Source organism: Coffea arabica, chromosome 10c, assembly GCF_036785885.1.
Source record: "Coffea arabica cultivar ET-39 chromosome 10c, Coffea Arabica ET-39 HiFi, whole genome shotgun sequence".
NCBI classification, from domain to species: Eukaryota; Viridiplantae; Streptophyta; class Magnoliopsida; order Gentianales; family Rubiaceae; genus Coffea; species Coffea arabica.
Window position 1 is genome coordinate 32,306,555 of NC_092329.1, and position 14,976 is coordinate 32,321,530.

The 14,976-nt window shown below is 35.3% G+C and overlaps 2 long non-coding RNA genes across 2 annotated transcripts; both read right to left on the reverse strand.

Annotated features, from left to right (window-relative positions):
* Positions 1 to 589: 589 nt before the first annotated feature.
* On the reverse strand, positions 590 to 4,944 carry LOC140015686 (uncharacterized). The gene is made up of 2 exons (XR_011822315.1): positions 4,466 to 4,944; positions 590 to 786 (listed from the first exon to the last, which is right to left on the reverse strand). It is a non-coding gene; the product is annotated as an uncharacterized lncRNA (long non-coding RNA).
* A 4,657-nt stretch (positions 4,945 to 9,601) lies between these two features.
* Positions 9,602 to 13,951, reverse strand: LOC140015589 (uncharacterized). Its single transcript, XR_011822232.1, has 2 exons — positions 13,514 to 13,951; positions 9,602 to 9,764 (listed from the first exon to the last, which is right to left on the reverse strand). It is a non-coding gene; the product is annotated as an uncharacterized lncRNA (long non-coding RNA).
* Positions 13,952 to 14,976: the final 1,025 nt, after the last annotated feature.

Sequence of the window (14,976 nt, forward strand, 5' to 3'; positions counted from 1 at the left end):
CTAAACAATTCCCTTTTGAATTGTAAATTTGTAACCATGTATGTGTATATAAAAGTGTTTAGTCATATTCCTAAATTGATTGGGTTTGGAAATATTCTTTTCTAGGGTTATCTAAAGTTGTTGTGCTTGTGTGGGTTTCGGATAGTGAATGTTATCTTCTCGAAGTTCTTTTGAGTGGTCAGTAGGGTTTATGCTCGTTCCGAATCTGTAGTCCCAGCGAGAGCTGGGCAGGCGGCCTGCCGAATCCTTTGGTTCGCCTTAGGGGGAGGTGGGGTTGTCACAGGTGGTATCAGAGCTGCTTCGCGTGGTCTCTGCGCGGAGTGTGTGGCGACCCCACTTCCCCCTGAGGCGAACCAAAGGGTTGGCGGGCCGTCTGCCCATCTCTCGCCAGGACTCACGCAAGCAATTTAACCCAAAACCTTTCGAAGATTAAACTAATCTATTACAAAACAATTTTCCCGAATAGAATCATACCTAGAGCCACATTAACTTCAGAGATAGCAATGATAAAAAAAAAACCAGTCAAGGCCCTTAAACGACCTACGAGCTACGTAACGAAGTATAAGTCGTACACAACCCAATAGATAAATACATAAATCCATAATACAAGCTTACAAGCCAAGTAATCGAATTAGGGTTTACACATTTTCCAGCTTCAGGTGGCAATCCAAAAAGGAAAATACATTATCCCAAATAACACATTACAGCCCACAGAATAAGTTATAGTATTCAAATACAGGGCAAAAGAAAAACACAAGTAAGCATCCAGCTTTCAGTTTCCAGAACCTGTTAACGAAAACAATAAACGTGGGGTGAGCTAAAGCTCAGTGGTGCCCCAAAACATGCAATCACATAATAACAAACAGCGGATAATAACTCATCAAATTTAAACAGTTAGGAAAGCGTATAACAGCACAAGGTAGGATACGTGGGCTCTCAGGAGCCATTTTCCTCGCTTGATCACCATTTATCGTAGTTGACACTCCGTCAACTCTCACTACTTATAATCCATGTAGAGCGTCTCATTTTGATACCTAACCCGTCACCATTCATACCCCTGTCCCGGGCCCGCTCACCGACTAAGGACGTAGTATACTCGAGATATACCCGTCCTGGTAGTTGGATACAGAAGTCGTGGGATTCACCCAACGACGCAACTACATTTTAGATTTATGGTAGTTGGATACAGAAGTCGAGGGATTCACCCAACGACGCAACTACATTTTAGATTTATGGTAGTTGGATACAGAAGTCGAGGGATTCACCCAACGACGCAACTACATTTAGATTTATGGTTTCAGGAGAAAAATGTTTTTGCACAAGTCACCACTCGAACGGCTAGTGCGATAAAGTACACACAGCTCACTTTGATGGATTAGAAACCAATTTTTCAACTTATCACACATCTAGTCAAGAAGGTACTTTAAGCAGGTAAACATAGAACAGGCAGGGACACTCACCAAAATTGAATTTACTGATCAAGCTGGGAATCAAAGTCTGCGTTCTCGCTATATCCTAAAAACCAAAATTTGAAACTATAAGTTTCTACTCAGTTTTTAAGCTTATACATATCGAGGTGTATCTAATATACTACTAGTTCACTTTCCCTTAGAAAAATCAAGAATCTCTTTAGGTTGAAACTTGACAAAAGTAGAAGAAATGTTTCCTATAGTTTTCCTTGAGATACTTTTCCTTATAAAAGGGTAACTAGTATTATTTTCTTGAATAAGTCAACAAACCTCTCAATATCAATGTTAGAAAGTTACTTTGAACATTTCTTTAAAGTTACGGCTTTTGCAAAAATTATTCCTGAAACTATTTTTCCTAAAATAGGGTTCCTTGCCGAACAAGTTTCCCAGGCTTTTCACTAAAATTAGTAAAACTCGTATTTTGGAACTTTTCCTATAGTTAACTAGCCAATAGCAATATTTAATGAAAAGAAAAGGAATAAAGTAAGACTTAGGGTTTTCAAAAGCTATAGAACTTATTTACTACAGCTATCAAGGCTAGTTTGAGCTAAAGGAAATTATCGGGTTGGAAAGTTTTAGTCAAAACACTAAATATTGAGTTTTATAATCTAATACTAGCTGGAAAAATATTTTTGATTAATTTGATCACAGTTACTCGAGTTCACAAGATCGATACAACTTCCACAGCTCCGATTCCGTTTCGAAATCATATTATGGATCAAAATATGGCAAAAATCACATAGCAAATTACTAGAGCTTCTTCAATCATTAGCCCTAGATTTCAACAAATGCATTTCTGATAAAGATAAAATGAACGACCAAGGCTTCATCAATCATTAGCACTTGGTTTCAGCAAGCCCATCATAAGCAAATAAAAATAAAAGTAAGGCCTCCAAGACATTCCAGCAATTAACTTTCATCATCCAGTATTACTTATAAATTCATTCAAATGGCCAAGGGCTTCATCAATCATTAGCTCTTGACAACCGATACACACTTTCAAATACCAATTCATTCAAAACAAGAACAAAAACTATAACCAACTTGAGATCCAAATGATTCCAAGAATCTAAAATATCCATTAAACTTTCCACTTTTATTTGCTAGAATCACTATACATATAGATTATAATCTGTCCAAACCAAGCTAAAGTAAATAATACACAAATCCAGCAAATAAACTCACCAAAAGTCCCAACCAGTTCGGTCATGCTGGAAAAATATTTTCCTTCAAAAATTGCTTTAGTTCATGTTCCACAAATCAAACAATTATGAAAATTATACTGTTGTAGAATAGATTTTTAATACTATCACATCCCAGAAGACACTTTTCAGAGATTCAAATCTCAAATGGGCCAAATATTCTATCCAAGTCAAGAATTCAGTTTCCTGAGGAAACATTCAAACAGGACAGCCTACTTTGAGGAATCACGGACAGCAGTACACATGGAGGAAAAATATGAAATTTCTACAAAACAAAGGCCCATGACTCTAGTTTCAAATGCCACTGACGGCACCTCAATCGGATTTTCCTACACCAAGATATAAGCATTTTACTGAGACTGGTAAGAGAAATCCGAAAATCTGGAAACTCATTTTTCACTTGTGAAAAACTCCTTTTCCTCTTTTAAAACCATAAGACTCTTATTCAAACCATCATACATTTAAGTATGATATTCATACCAGCATATACCAAAGCAAATAACGCTTAATTCCAATAAATTATTCCACCAAAAAGTCCCCATAAATCTGTCATCAGCTAAGATAAAATTTGCCAGCAATTGATAGTTTATTTATATAGCTTTTGTTCCTAGTTTTCTTCAATTCTTACCTCAGCTCAACATGCAACAGGTGATTAGCAAGCCTCAAGCAAATCTTAAACAGCCAATACGAAAATCTGAATTGAAATTCGAAAACAAAACTAATTAATGCTCACTTCCTTCTCTCGACCAAGCTGGAATATTTTGCAGCAGAAAATTTCCCTCGGTTTCAATCCACAATTCAACTTTTCCTCAACTAAAACATGGTTTTAGGTTCTCAAATTTGTCATGCATTAACTTATCTTAACCAATTAACACTTCCAGCTCGGAATTAAATTCAAACAATGGTCATAAACATCAAAATTTCCAGGTTCAAACCTCACGGCACAAAATTTTCCAGCAATTGTATGTTCTTATTACAACTTTTTCCTTGGCTAAAGCAGAGTATTAAGGTCTCAAATTTAACATGCCATCACTTAACTAATTTGTTAACATTTCTAGCTCAAGAATTAAATTCGATTAACAACGAAAATCATCCAAGATTTCCAGAAATCTTCCAACAAGCCACGGATGATCATGCATGTAGCAGATTTCTATCTCATTTTATTTTTCTGGTTTAAACCCATTAATTAACCACATGCAAGGCTCAATTATCTTGTTATTATCTAGTTAGTTATGGTTATAAGCTTAAAGCAATAAGATTAAACCAAATGAAACTACATTATTCAAGACAAACTCTCGGCAGAAATTTTCCATCGAAACAGAATTTCCTAAGTTCCTTAATTCATCAATCAGCTACATAGAATTAACATGCAAGGTCCTAGACAGCTTAATCATCAGGTTTTCACTCGGCTAATTACACTTGGGTGCTCCGATTGTCACAGGAAAACAGAAATAGAGCTGCATTTCCAAACCAGTTTCTCGACAAAAATCATATGCCACCAAAACAGATTTTTCTAAGCTTTGATTTCATCATCCGACTATCAAAACTCAACATGCAAGGCTATAATCAGCTTAAACATCCAAGTTTTAATTAGCTAAACACGGCTTCATGCTCAGATTGTCGAAATTAAGCAGGTTACAACTGCATTTTTCATCTCAAGCTCACGGCAGAAATCATTTCCTCCAACCAGATTTCTTTTCCTTTGATTTCATCATCCAAGAGCTTAACCATCACATGCAAGCTCCTAAACAATCTCATTTATCTCTAATTAGCTAGTCTAGGACCAGAGTTTACCTCAGCTTAAGGCTTAGCACACACGACAATCAGCTGCAAAATTTTCTTCCTCTCGGCTATCCAGAAATTGCTGCCCGCAAATCTTCCTCCCCCTTGCTCAAACTTGCGGCTGGATTGGATGAAGTTTGGCTCTCAGATCTCTCCATCAACTCACGGACAGAATGAAGAATGAGATGGCAGCTCTCGGATAGTAAAGGAAGTATTGAAGCTCACACGATTATCTTTTGCTCTCACCCTTTCTTCCCTCAAGCTCACGGACAGACCAGAGAAGATTCAGCTCGCAGCTTCCTTTTCTTCCCTCTCAGATTGCAGAGTGCGGCTCAGTCTCTACCTCTCTCTCTTGGTCTATGATCACGAGGTGAGGAAAAATGGTGTGGAGTAGTTGTGGTAGAGGCTGGAATAATGAAGTGATTTGCGGTAGTGGAGGTTGAGTATATGTGTAGAGGAAAAAGATTGCACTTCGGCAGAAATGGAAATGTGGAATGAGCAATTGTATCGGAAGTGTTGTAGTGGTTTAAGATGCGAAATGGAGGTAATGGTATAAGGTGCCGCGGTTTAGGAGCAGAGGTTTCGTGTAAGAAATGGGTTGCGTACAAAATTGGTAATAACTGCGTGATTTGATTTGGGGTCAGAGGTTCCGTTTGGTTTGCATGGAAAGGTAAGGTAGGGTTATTTTAGTCTTTTCACTTTGCTCCCCAATCTCAACTTAATTTCTCAATTCCGACTTAATTCTAAAAATTATCCCCAAGTGCGATTTGAACGCCTAAATATACACTAGTAAACTTAAACCATTTTTATCGAATAATAATCGATTAAACTTGAATATTAAGGTTCCTAGTAATTCTTATATTATTTAGCGATTGAATTAGTTATTAGAATTTCCAATTATTATATCTCAAGAATTAGAGTTAATCTAACTCGAAATCTATCGTTTTAATAATATAAAGTCAAGTGAAAAAAATAATTAAATCCAAGGTGTCAATTTGCACATAAAAGTATTTTTACGCACTTATTGGAAATCAAAGAATTTATTTTAAAGTAATAGAATTAATCCAACTCAAGAAATATTAATTTAGTATAGCAAAACCGAATAATTCAATATTGGCACAATTATATTATTTATTACATAGAAATTATCTTTACACTTTTATTTCAAAACAATTAATTACAATACTAGAATTCAAAGAAATTAATTATTAAATCAATGAAATAGTTTACCATTGAAATATGAAGTTAATGTAACAAAACTAAGAAGTTTAGTAGTTTAGCACAATTCTTTTATTTTGCACCTAACGTTTATTTCTACGTACTTATTTAAAAACAATTGGACTTAGTGCTAAAATTTATTAAAGAATTAAAATGCAAATAAAATATGCACTGATATTTATATGTCTATTTTCAGGGTTCTCACATCCTCCCCTCCTTAAAATGAATTTTGTCCTCAAAATTCTTACTTTCTCAAGAGATAGGTCGGGGTACTTTTTGCATCTCTTCTTCTAGTTCCCAAGATTAATTCGGTCGTTTAGTTTTAGATCATTTATTTGCTACAAGGCCATATTCTTATTGTCTCACGCGTTGACTAAAAATTTCGTTGGTTCTAATTTATGTGTACCTCGAAAAATTTTGCTTATATCAATTTAGTAGGTTTCCACCCGTTTGGCTTTAAGAAGATTTAATTAGTCATGTAATTTATTCAACTATATAATGTATTCAAATTGCTCAAATTACAATATACCTATCGTGTATATTTGATTCATATATATATATATTGCACTATTCTAGAATATTTCTAATAGCAAAGTTACTAAAATAAAGGATATTCATAGTGTACATACAATTCATAGCGAAAGATCACAACCTCTAAAAGTGCTATTCTAGTTTAGGGTAACTATAACTTTTATTCCTCAGGTGAGGTCAAACCCTCTTGATTTGTGAAACATTCACTACTAGGACCTCGTTCATGACCATTGGCACGAATTACTTCCATCTGGCTCCTGGTCACTCTGCAGCGGACCTAGTTGTCTGCTGAGTACTTCCTCTTTTTAAATGCTCTAGGGCATTCCGAAATCTTGTGCTTGGTACTACCGCACCTCAAGCACCTTCCTCCCTTTTTCCAGCATTCCTTCTCGGTATGACCAGCTTTCCTACAATACCCACATTTTGCATGAGAAGTGGTGGCCTGGCTATTTTGAGAGTTTTCTTTATCTTCCTTCTCCAGTTCTATATTTTGGCGTAGTAGCTCAATTTTCTCTGCATATTCTTGTTTCCATCATCCTTCCCAGTAATCAGCCAATTTCTTTTGAAATTCTACCTCACTTCGGAGAATGTCCATTTCCTTACGTATGTCTTCCAAAGTTGTCATCTTACTAGTTGGCTTAAATCAAATAGCTAGCCTGCCAGACAAATCACAGGATCGAAGTAAGCAACTATTCATACTGGAAGCTTGAGCCGTACTACTCTTTCATCCTTTTACTGATGGTTACTCCAAAATATAAACCTTACTACTTCCTGCTTAATCCAGCGAGTTCTTAAGTGTCACCAAGATTACCATCGTTAATCACTATCACGATAGAATAAGGAAGCCTTATCCCAAAGAAAAAAAAATTTCATGTCTTAGTGCACTATTCAATACTTACCCTCAACATTGTTTAAAACAACAGTCATACTGCTGATTCTCACTAGAGCCTTGTTGTATTCCTTCGGTTCATTCATATTATTTTGAGGTCAGATTTCCCCATGAAACCTAGATAGACGAATTTCAAGAGTCGCTCCATTTTTGCAACTCTTTTGGTTCCTAGGTTAGTTGATTGGCCTAAAGTTTTTGGTACTCCACCAACCGTTCTAAGGTATCAGTCATATGGTCAATAGGGTAGCTATGTGGGTGGGTTCCTTCTAAATTCCCCGTAATTTAAGTGTCGAATCGACTGCTTCCCCAAAGTATATAAAAGTTCAACTACTTGAATTTACCATTTATCTGCGCGTCATACTCAATTAAAAATTTTCACCCAAGATAGCATTATCACTCTGACATTATCGCCCCCTAGGTTCTATATTTCTCACAACGAGTTGATTTAAAATAAGTAATAACCAATTATGCATACATACGATTGCGGTTAATTTCACTCCATATATATCATTAATACCAAGCAAATTCATGATCAATTTAATTACATCACAGAACAAAGTCAATTACAACATATATCAAGCTCAAGTACACTCTAATCAGAAATCAAACAAATCTCCTTTTTAAGTGCATTCAATATCCAAACATGGCAAAGTTCCGACTCCAACATCCCATCCTATTGATCTCTATTTGTAATAGAGTTGGTTAATCCTTGAAATTCCTACCTTTATTCACAAAAGTTTAGTTTATTTCATTATTTCCTTTTTTTTTTCCATTCACTGGATCTATCAAGTCATTGCTTCAACGTTGGCCTAACCTTTCTTCTAAAGGTATGAGCTGATAAATAGATCGAGTTTACTAACTTTTAAATTTTATTCATGTTCTTACCCTTTCCTATTTCTGGTTATTAATAATGGTTATATCAACAACTTGTATACATGATACGATAACTATTTCTTTAACTCATAAACTGCAACGATTTACCAAGACATGATTACCCTAATAATCACCACCTACTCCATCTATTATTTATTCTTATTTTTATTTTTATTTTTTTTCTTAATCTCATAGTTCTATACACCGCTTTGGTTACCAAAATTCACTCAGGTTAGTAATTATTTAATTCCCGGGACTAATAAATATTACAGCGTTACGAAAATTAAACACGTAATCATCAAATTATATACTCACAATATAAGTCACATTGCAAACCAAATTCATACAACTTCAAAAACTAGATAATTCATGTATACATTCAACATTTTCATACATAACTCAAACTTCAATCTTTCTAAGCATGAAAGGAAACAATACAACAATACACAAATTATTATAACCATATAGCTAATAGCCTAACCCTTAGTTTAGATTCAACTTAACATTCATTAGTTTAGTCCTGGACAATCCCACTAGACCCCCTTAGTAACACTACTCAAATTTCCTTAGTAACTTGTAGATCTACTATGTCGAATATCAAATCAAATAATATGATCATTACTTAAGTACATCAGTGGCTCTTAAGTATTCTAAATGATCTCAAACATTTCATACTTTGGCTTTTCTAATAACCTAACAACTAGTTATCGTTATCCTTTTGAACATTGGCCCCAATAATCCTCCAATAAAACTTAAAGACCACAATGCCATCTAGAACTCACCTCTAGTTATTTGCAAATGGTAACATACTAACCACATGATAAATTCATCAAACTTATCCCTTCCCCAGGTCTAAAGCCACTCACAACTGAATAGCTCTTACTTGAACTGCCATTTCACTCAGATTCTAGATCTAAAGCCACATTTTAGGATAAGGGATGGTAAAAAGTTCATTTACTATCATAAAGGCTAGTAAGGCCACCAATAAAGCCTTTTCACTTTTCACTTCCAAAAACTAACCTTGGTCTCTTTAATTCCTTTTCAAACTTAATCATGGTTTCTAGTCACATCGTAATGCAGTATACTGGATTCTTTTCAATTGCAAATACTCCATTAAATGTAATATTTCGTACTCGGGTACAAGAATCCGAAAGTAAGATGATTCACAACTCAAGCTAGCCAGTCCCAAGCATGAATCACCTATATTTGAGATTCCTACCCAACGTACATATCTAATTCCCTTAGCAATAGTAATTAATTCAACACTTAATAGGCCATTTTCCCACGGTCCGAGAACCTTTTCCCGGTTTGAGCTCGATAGGAGCTCTGATACCACCTGTGGCGACCCCACTTCCCCCTGAGGCGAACCAAAGGGTTGGCGGGCCGTCTGCCCAACTCTCGCCAGGACTCACGCAAGCAATTTAACCCAAAACCTTTCAAAGAATAAACTAATCTATTACAAAACAATTTTCCCGAATAGAATCATACCTAGAGCCACATTAACTTCAGACATAGCAATGATAAAAAAAAAAACAGTCAAGGCCCTTAAACTACCTACGAGCTACGTAACGAAGTATAAGTCGTACACAACCTGATAGATAAATACATAAATCCATAATACAAGCTTACAAGCCAAGTAATCGAATTAGGGTTTACACATTTTCCAGCTTCAAGTGGCAATCCAAAAAGGAAAATACATTATCCCAAATAACACATTACAGCCCACAGAATAAGTTATAGTATTCAAATACAGTGCAAAAGAAAAACACAAGTAAGCATCCAGCTTTCAGTTTCCAGAACCTGTTAAGGAAAACAATAAACGTGGGGTGAGCTAAAGCTCAGTGGTGCCCCAAAACATGCAATCACATAATAACAAACAGCGGATAATAACTCATCAAATTTAAACAGTTAGGAAAGCGTATAACAGCACAAGGTAGGATACGTGGGCTCTCAGGAGCCATTTTCCTCGCTTGATCACCATTTATCGTAGTTGACACTCCGTCAACTCTCACTACTTATAATCCATGTAGAGCGTCTCATTTTGATACCTAACCCGTCACCATTCATACCCCTGTCCCGGGCCCGCTCACCGACTAAGGACGTAGTATACTCGAGATATACCCGTCCTGGTAGTTGGATACAGAAGTCGTGGGATTCACCCAACGATGCAACTACATTTTAGATTTATGGTAGTTGGATACAGAAGTCGAGGGATTCACCCAACGACGTAACTACATTTTAGATTTATGGTAGTTGGATACAGAAGTCGAGGGATTCACCCAACGACGCAACTACATTTTAGATTTATGGTAGTTGGATACAGAAGTCGAGGGATTCACCCAACGACGCAACTACATTTAGAGTTATGGTTTTAGGAGAAAAATGTTTTTGCACAAGTCACCACTCGAACGGCTAGTGCGATAAAGTACACACAGCTCACTTCGATGGATTAGAAACCAATTTTTCAACTTATCACACATCAAGTCAAGAAGGTACTTTAAGCAGGTAAACATAGAACAGGCAAGGACACTCACCAAAATTGAAATTACTGATCAAGCTGGGAATCAAAGTCTGCGTCCTCGCTATATCCTAAAAACCAAATTTTGAAACTATAAGTTTCTACTCAGTTTTTAAGCTTATACATATCGAGGTGTATCTAATATACTACTAGTTCACTTTCCCTTAGAAAAATCAAGAATCTCTTTAGGTTGAAACTTGACAAAAGTAGAAGAAATGTTTCCTATAGTTTTCCTTGAGATACTTTTCCTTATAAAAGGGTAACTAGTATTATTTTCTTGAATAAGTCAACAAACCTCTCAATATCAATGTTAGAAAGTTACTTTGAACATTTCTTTAAAGTTACGGCTTTTGCAAAAATTATTCCTGAAACTATTTTTGCTAAAATAGGGTTCCTTGCCGAACAAGTTTCCCAGGCTTTTCACTAAAATTAGTAAAACTCGTATTTTGGAACTTTTCCTATAGTTAACTAGCCAATAGCAATATTTAATGAAAAGAAAAGGAATAAAGTAAGACTTAGGGTTTTCAAAAGCTATAGAACTTATTTACTACAGCTATCAAGGCTAGTTTGAGCTAAAGGAAATTATCGGGTTGGAAAGTTTTAGTCAAAACACTAAATATTGAGTTTTATAATCTAATACTAGCTGGAAAAATATTTTTGATTAATTTGATCACAGTTACTCGAGTTCGCAAGATCGATACAACTTCCACAGCTCCGATTCCGTTTCGAAATCATATTATGGATCAAAATATGGCAAAAATCACATAGCAAATTACTAGAGCTTCTTCAATCATTAGCCCTAGATTTCAACAAATGCATTTCTGATAAAGATAAAATGAACGACCAAGGCTTCATCAATCATTAGCACTTGGTTTCAGCAAGCCCATCATAAGCAAATAAAAATAAAAGTAAGGCCTCCAAGACATTCCAGCAATTAACTTTCATCATCCAGTATTACTTATAAATTCATTCAAATGGCCAAGGGCTTCATCAATCATTAGCTCTTGACAACCGATACACACTTTCAAATACCAATTCATTCAAAACAAGAACAAAAACTATAACCAACTTGAGATCCAAATGATTCCAAGAATCTAAAATATCCATTAAACTTTCCACTTTTATTTGCTAGAATCACTATACATATAGATTATAATCTGTCCAAACCAAGCTAAAGTAAATAATACACAAATCCAGCAAATAAACTCACCAAAAGTCCCAACCAGTTCGGTCATGCTGGAAAAATATTTTCCTTCAAAAATTGCTTTAGTTCATGTTCCACAAATCAAACAATTATGAAAATTATACTGTTGTAGAATAGATTTTTAATACTATCACATCCCAGAAGACACTTTTCAGAGATTCAAATCTCAAATGGGCCAAATATTCTATCCAAGTCAAGAATTCAGTTTCCTGAGTAAACAGGACATTCAAACAGGGCAGCCTATTTTGAGGAATCACGGACAGCAGTACACATGGAGGAAAAATATGAAATTTCTACAAAACAAAGGCCCATGACTCTAGTTTCAAATGCCACTGACGGCACCTCAATCGGATTTTCCTACACCAAGATATAAGCATTTTACTGAGACTGGTCAGAGAAATCCGAAAATCTGGAAACTCATTTTTCACTTGTGAAAAACTCCTTTTCCTCTTTTAAAACCATAAGACTCTTATTCAAACCATCATACATTTAAGTATGATATTCATACCAGCATATACCAAAGCAAATAACGCTTAATTCCAATAAATTATTCCACCAAAAAGTCCCCATAAATCTGTCATCAGCTAAGATAAAATTTGCCAGCAATTGATAGTTTATTTATATAGCTTTTGTTCCTAGTTTTCTTCAATTCTTACCTCAGCTCAACATGCAACAGGTGATTAGCAAGCCTCAAGAAAATCTTAAACAGCCAATACGAAAATCTGAATTGAAATTCGAAAACAAAACTAATTAATGCTCACTTCCTTCTCTCGACCAAGCTGGAATATTTTGCAGCAGAAAATTTCCCTCGGTTTCAATCCACAATTCAACTTTTCCTCAACTAAAACATGGTTTTAGGTTCTCAAATTTGTCATGCATTAACTTATCTTAACCAATTAACACTTCCAGTTCGGAATTAAATTCAAACAATGGTCATAAACCTCAAAATTTCCAGGTTCAAACCTCACGGCAGTTCACAAAATTTTCCAGCAATTGTATGTTCTTATTACAACTTTTTCCTTGGCTAAAGCAGAGTATTAAGGTCTCAAATTTAACATGCCATCACTTAACTAATTTGTTAACATTTCTAGCTCAAGAATTAAATTCGATTAACAACGAAAATCATCCAAGATTTCCAGAAATCTTCCAACAAGCCACGGATGATCATGCATGTAGCAGATTTCTATCTCATTTTATTTTTCTGGTTTAAACCCATTAATTAACCACATGCAAGGCTCAATTATCTTGTTATTATCTAGTTAGTTATGGTTATAAGCTTAAAGCAATAAGATTAAACCAAATGAAACTACATTATTCAAGACAAACTCTCGGCAGAAATTTTCCATCGAAACAGAATTTCCTAAGCTCCTTAATTCATCAATCAGCTACATAGAATTAACATGCAAGGTCCTAGACAGCTTAATCATCAAGTTTTCACTCGGCTAATTACACTTGGGTGCTCCGATTGTCACAGGAAAACAGAAATAGAGCTGCATTTCCAAACCAGTTTCTCGACAAAAATCATATGCCACCAAAACAGATTTTTCTAAGCTTTGATTTCATCATCCGACTATCAAAACTCAACATGCAAGGCTATAATCAGCTTAAACATCCAAGTTTTAATTAGCTAAACACGGCTTCATGCTCAGATTGTCGAAATTAAGCAGGTTACAACTGCATTTTTCATCTCAAGCTCACGGCAGAAATCATTTCCTCCAACCAGATTTCTTTTCCTTTGATTTCATCGTCCAAGAGCTTAACCATCACATGCAAGCTCCTAAACAATCTCATTTATCTCTAATTAGCTAGTCTAGGACCAGAGTTTACCTCAGCTTAAGGCTTAGCTCACACGACAATCAGCTGCAAAATTTTCTTCCTCTCGGCTATCCAGAAATTGCAGCCCGCAAATCTTCCTCCCCCTTGCTCAAACTTGCGGCTGGATTGGATGAAGTTTGGCTCTCAGATCTCTCCATCAACTCACGGACAGAATGAAGAATGAGATGGCAGCTCTCGGATAGTAAAGGAAGTATTGAAGCTCACACGATTATCTTTTGCTCTCACCCTTTCTTCCCTCAAGCTCATGGACAGACCAGAGAAGATTCAGCTCGCAGCTTCCTTTTCTTCCCTCTCAGATTGCAGAGTGCGGCTCAGTCTCTACCTCTCTCTCTTGGTCTATGATCACGAGGTGAGGAAAAATGGTGTGGAGTAGTTGTGGTAGAGGCTGGAATAATGAAGTGATTTGCGGTAGTGGAGGTTGAGTATATGTGTAGAGGAAAAAGATTGCACTTCGGCAGAAATGGAAATGTGGAATGAGCAATTGTATCGGAAGTGTTGTAGTGGTTTAAGATGCGAAATGGAGGTAATGGTATAAGGTGCCGCGGTTTAGGAGCAGAGGTTTCGTGTAAGAAATGGGTTGCGTACAAAATTGGTAATAACTGCGTGATTTGATTTGGGGTCAGAGGTTCCGTTTGGTTTGCATGGAAAGGTAAGGTAGGGTTATTTTAGTCTTTTCACTTTGCTCCCCAATCTCAACTTAATTTCTCAATTCCGACTTAATTCTAAAAATTATCCCCAAGTGCGATTTGAACGCCTAAATATACACTAGTAAACTTAAACCATTTTTATCGAATAATAATCGATTAAACTTGAATATTAAGGTTCCTAGTAATTTTTATATTATTTAGCGATTGAATTAGTTATTAGAATTTCCAATTATTATATCTCAAGAATTAGAGTTAATCTAACTCAAAATCTATCGTTTTAATAATATAAAGTCAAGTGAAAAAAATAATTAAATCCAAGGTGTCAATTTGCACATAAAAGTATTTTTACGCACTTATTGGAAATCAAAGAATTTATTTTAAAGTAATAGAATTAATCCAACTCAAGAAATATTAATTTAGTATAGCAAAACAGAATAATTCAGTATTGGCACAATTATATTATTTATTACATAGAAATTATCTTTACACTTTTATTTCAAAACAATTAATTACAATACTAGAATTGAAAGAAATTAATTATTAGATCAATGAAATAGTTTACCATTGAAATATGAAGTTAATGTAACAAAACTAAGCAGTTTAGTAGTTTAGCACAATTCTTTTATTTTGCACCTAACGTTTATTTCTACATACTTATTTAAAAACAATTGGACTTAGTGCTAAAATTTATTAAAGAATTAAAATGCAAATAAAATATGCACTGATATTTATATGTCCATTTTCAGGGTTCTCACAGAGTGAGCTTGGGCCAAGTGGTGTTATGGTTCCGATTCCGTGAATATGTAC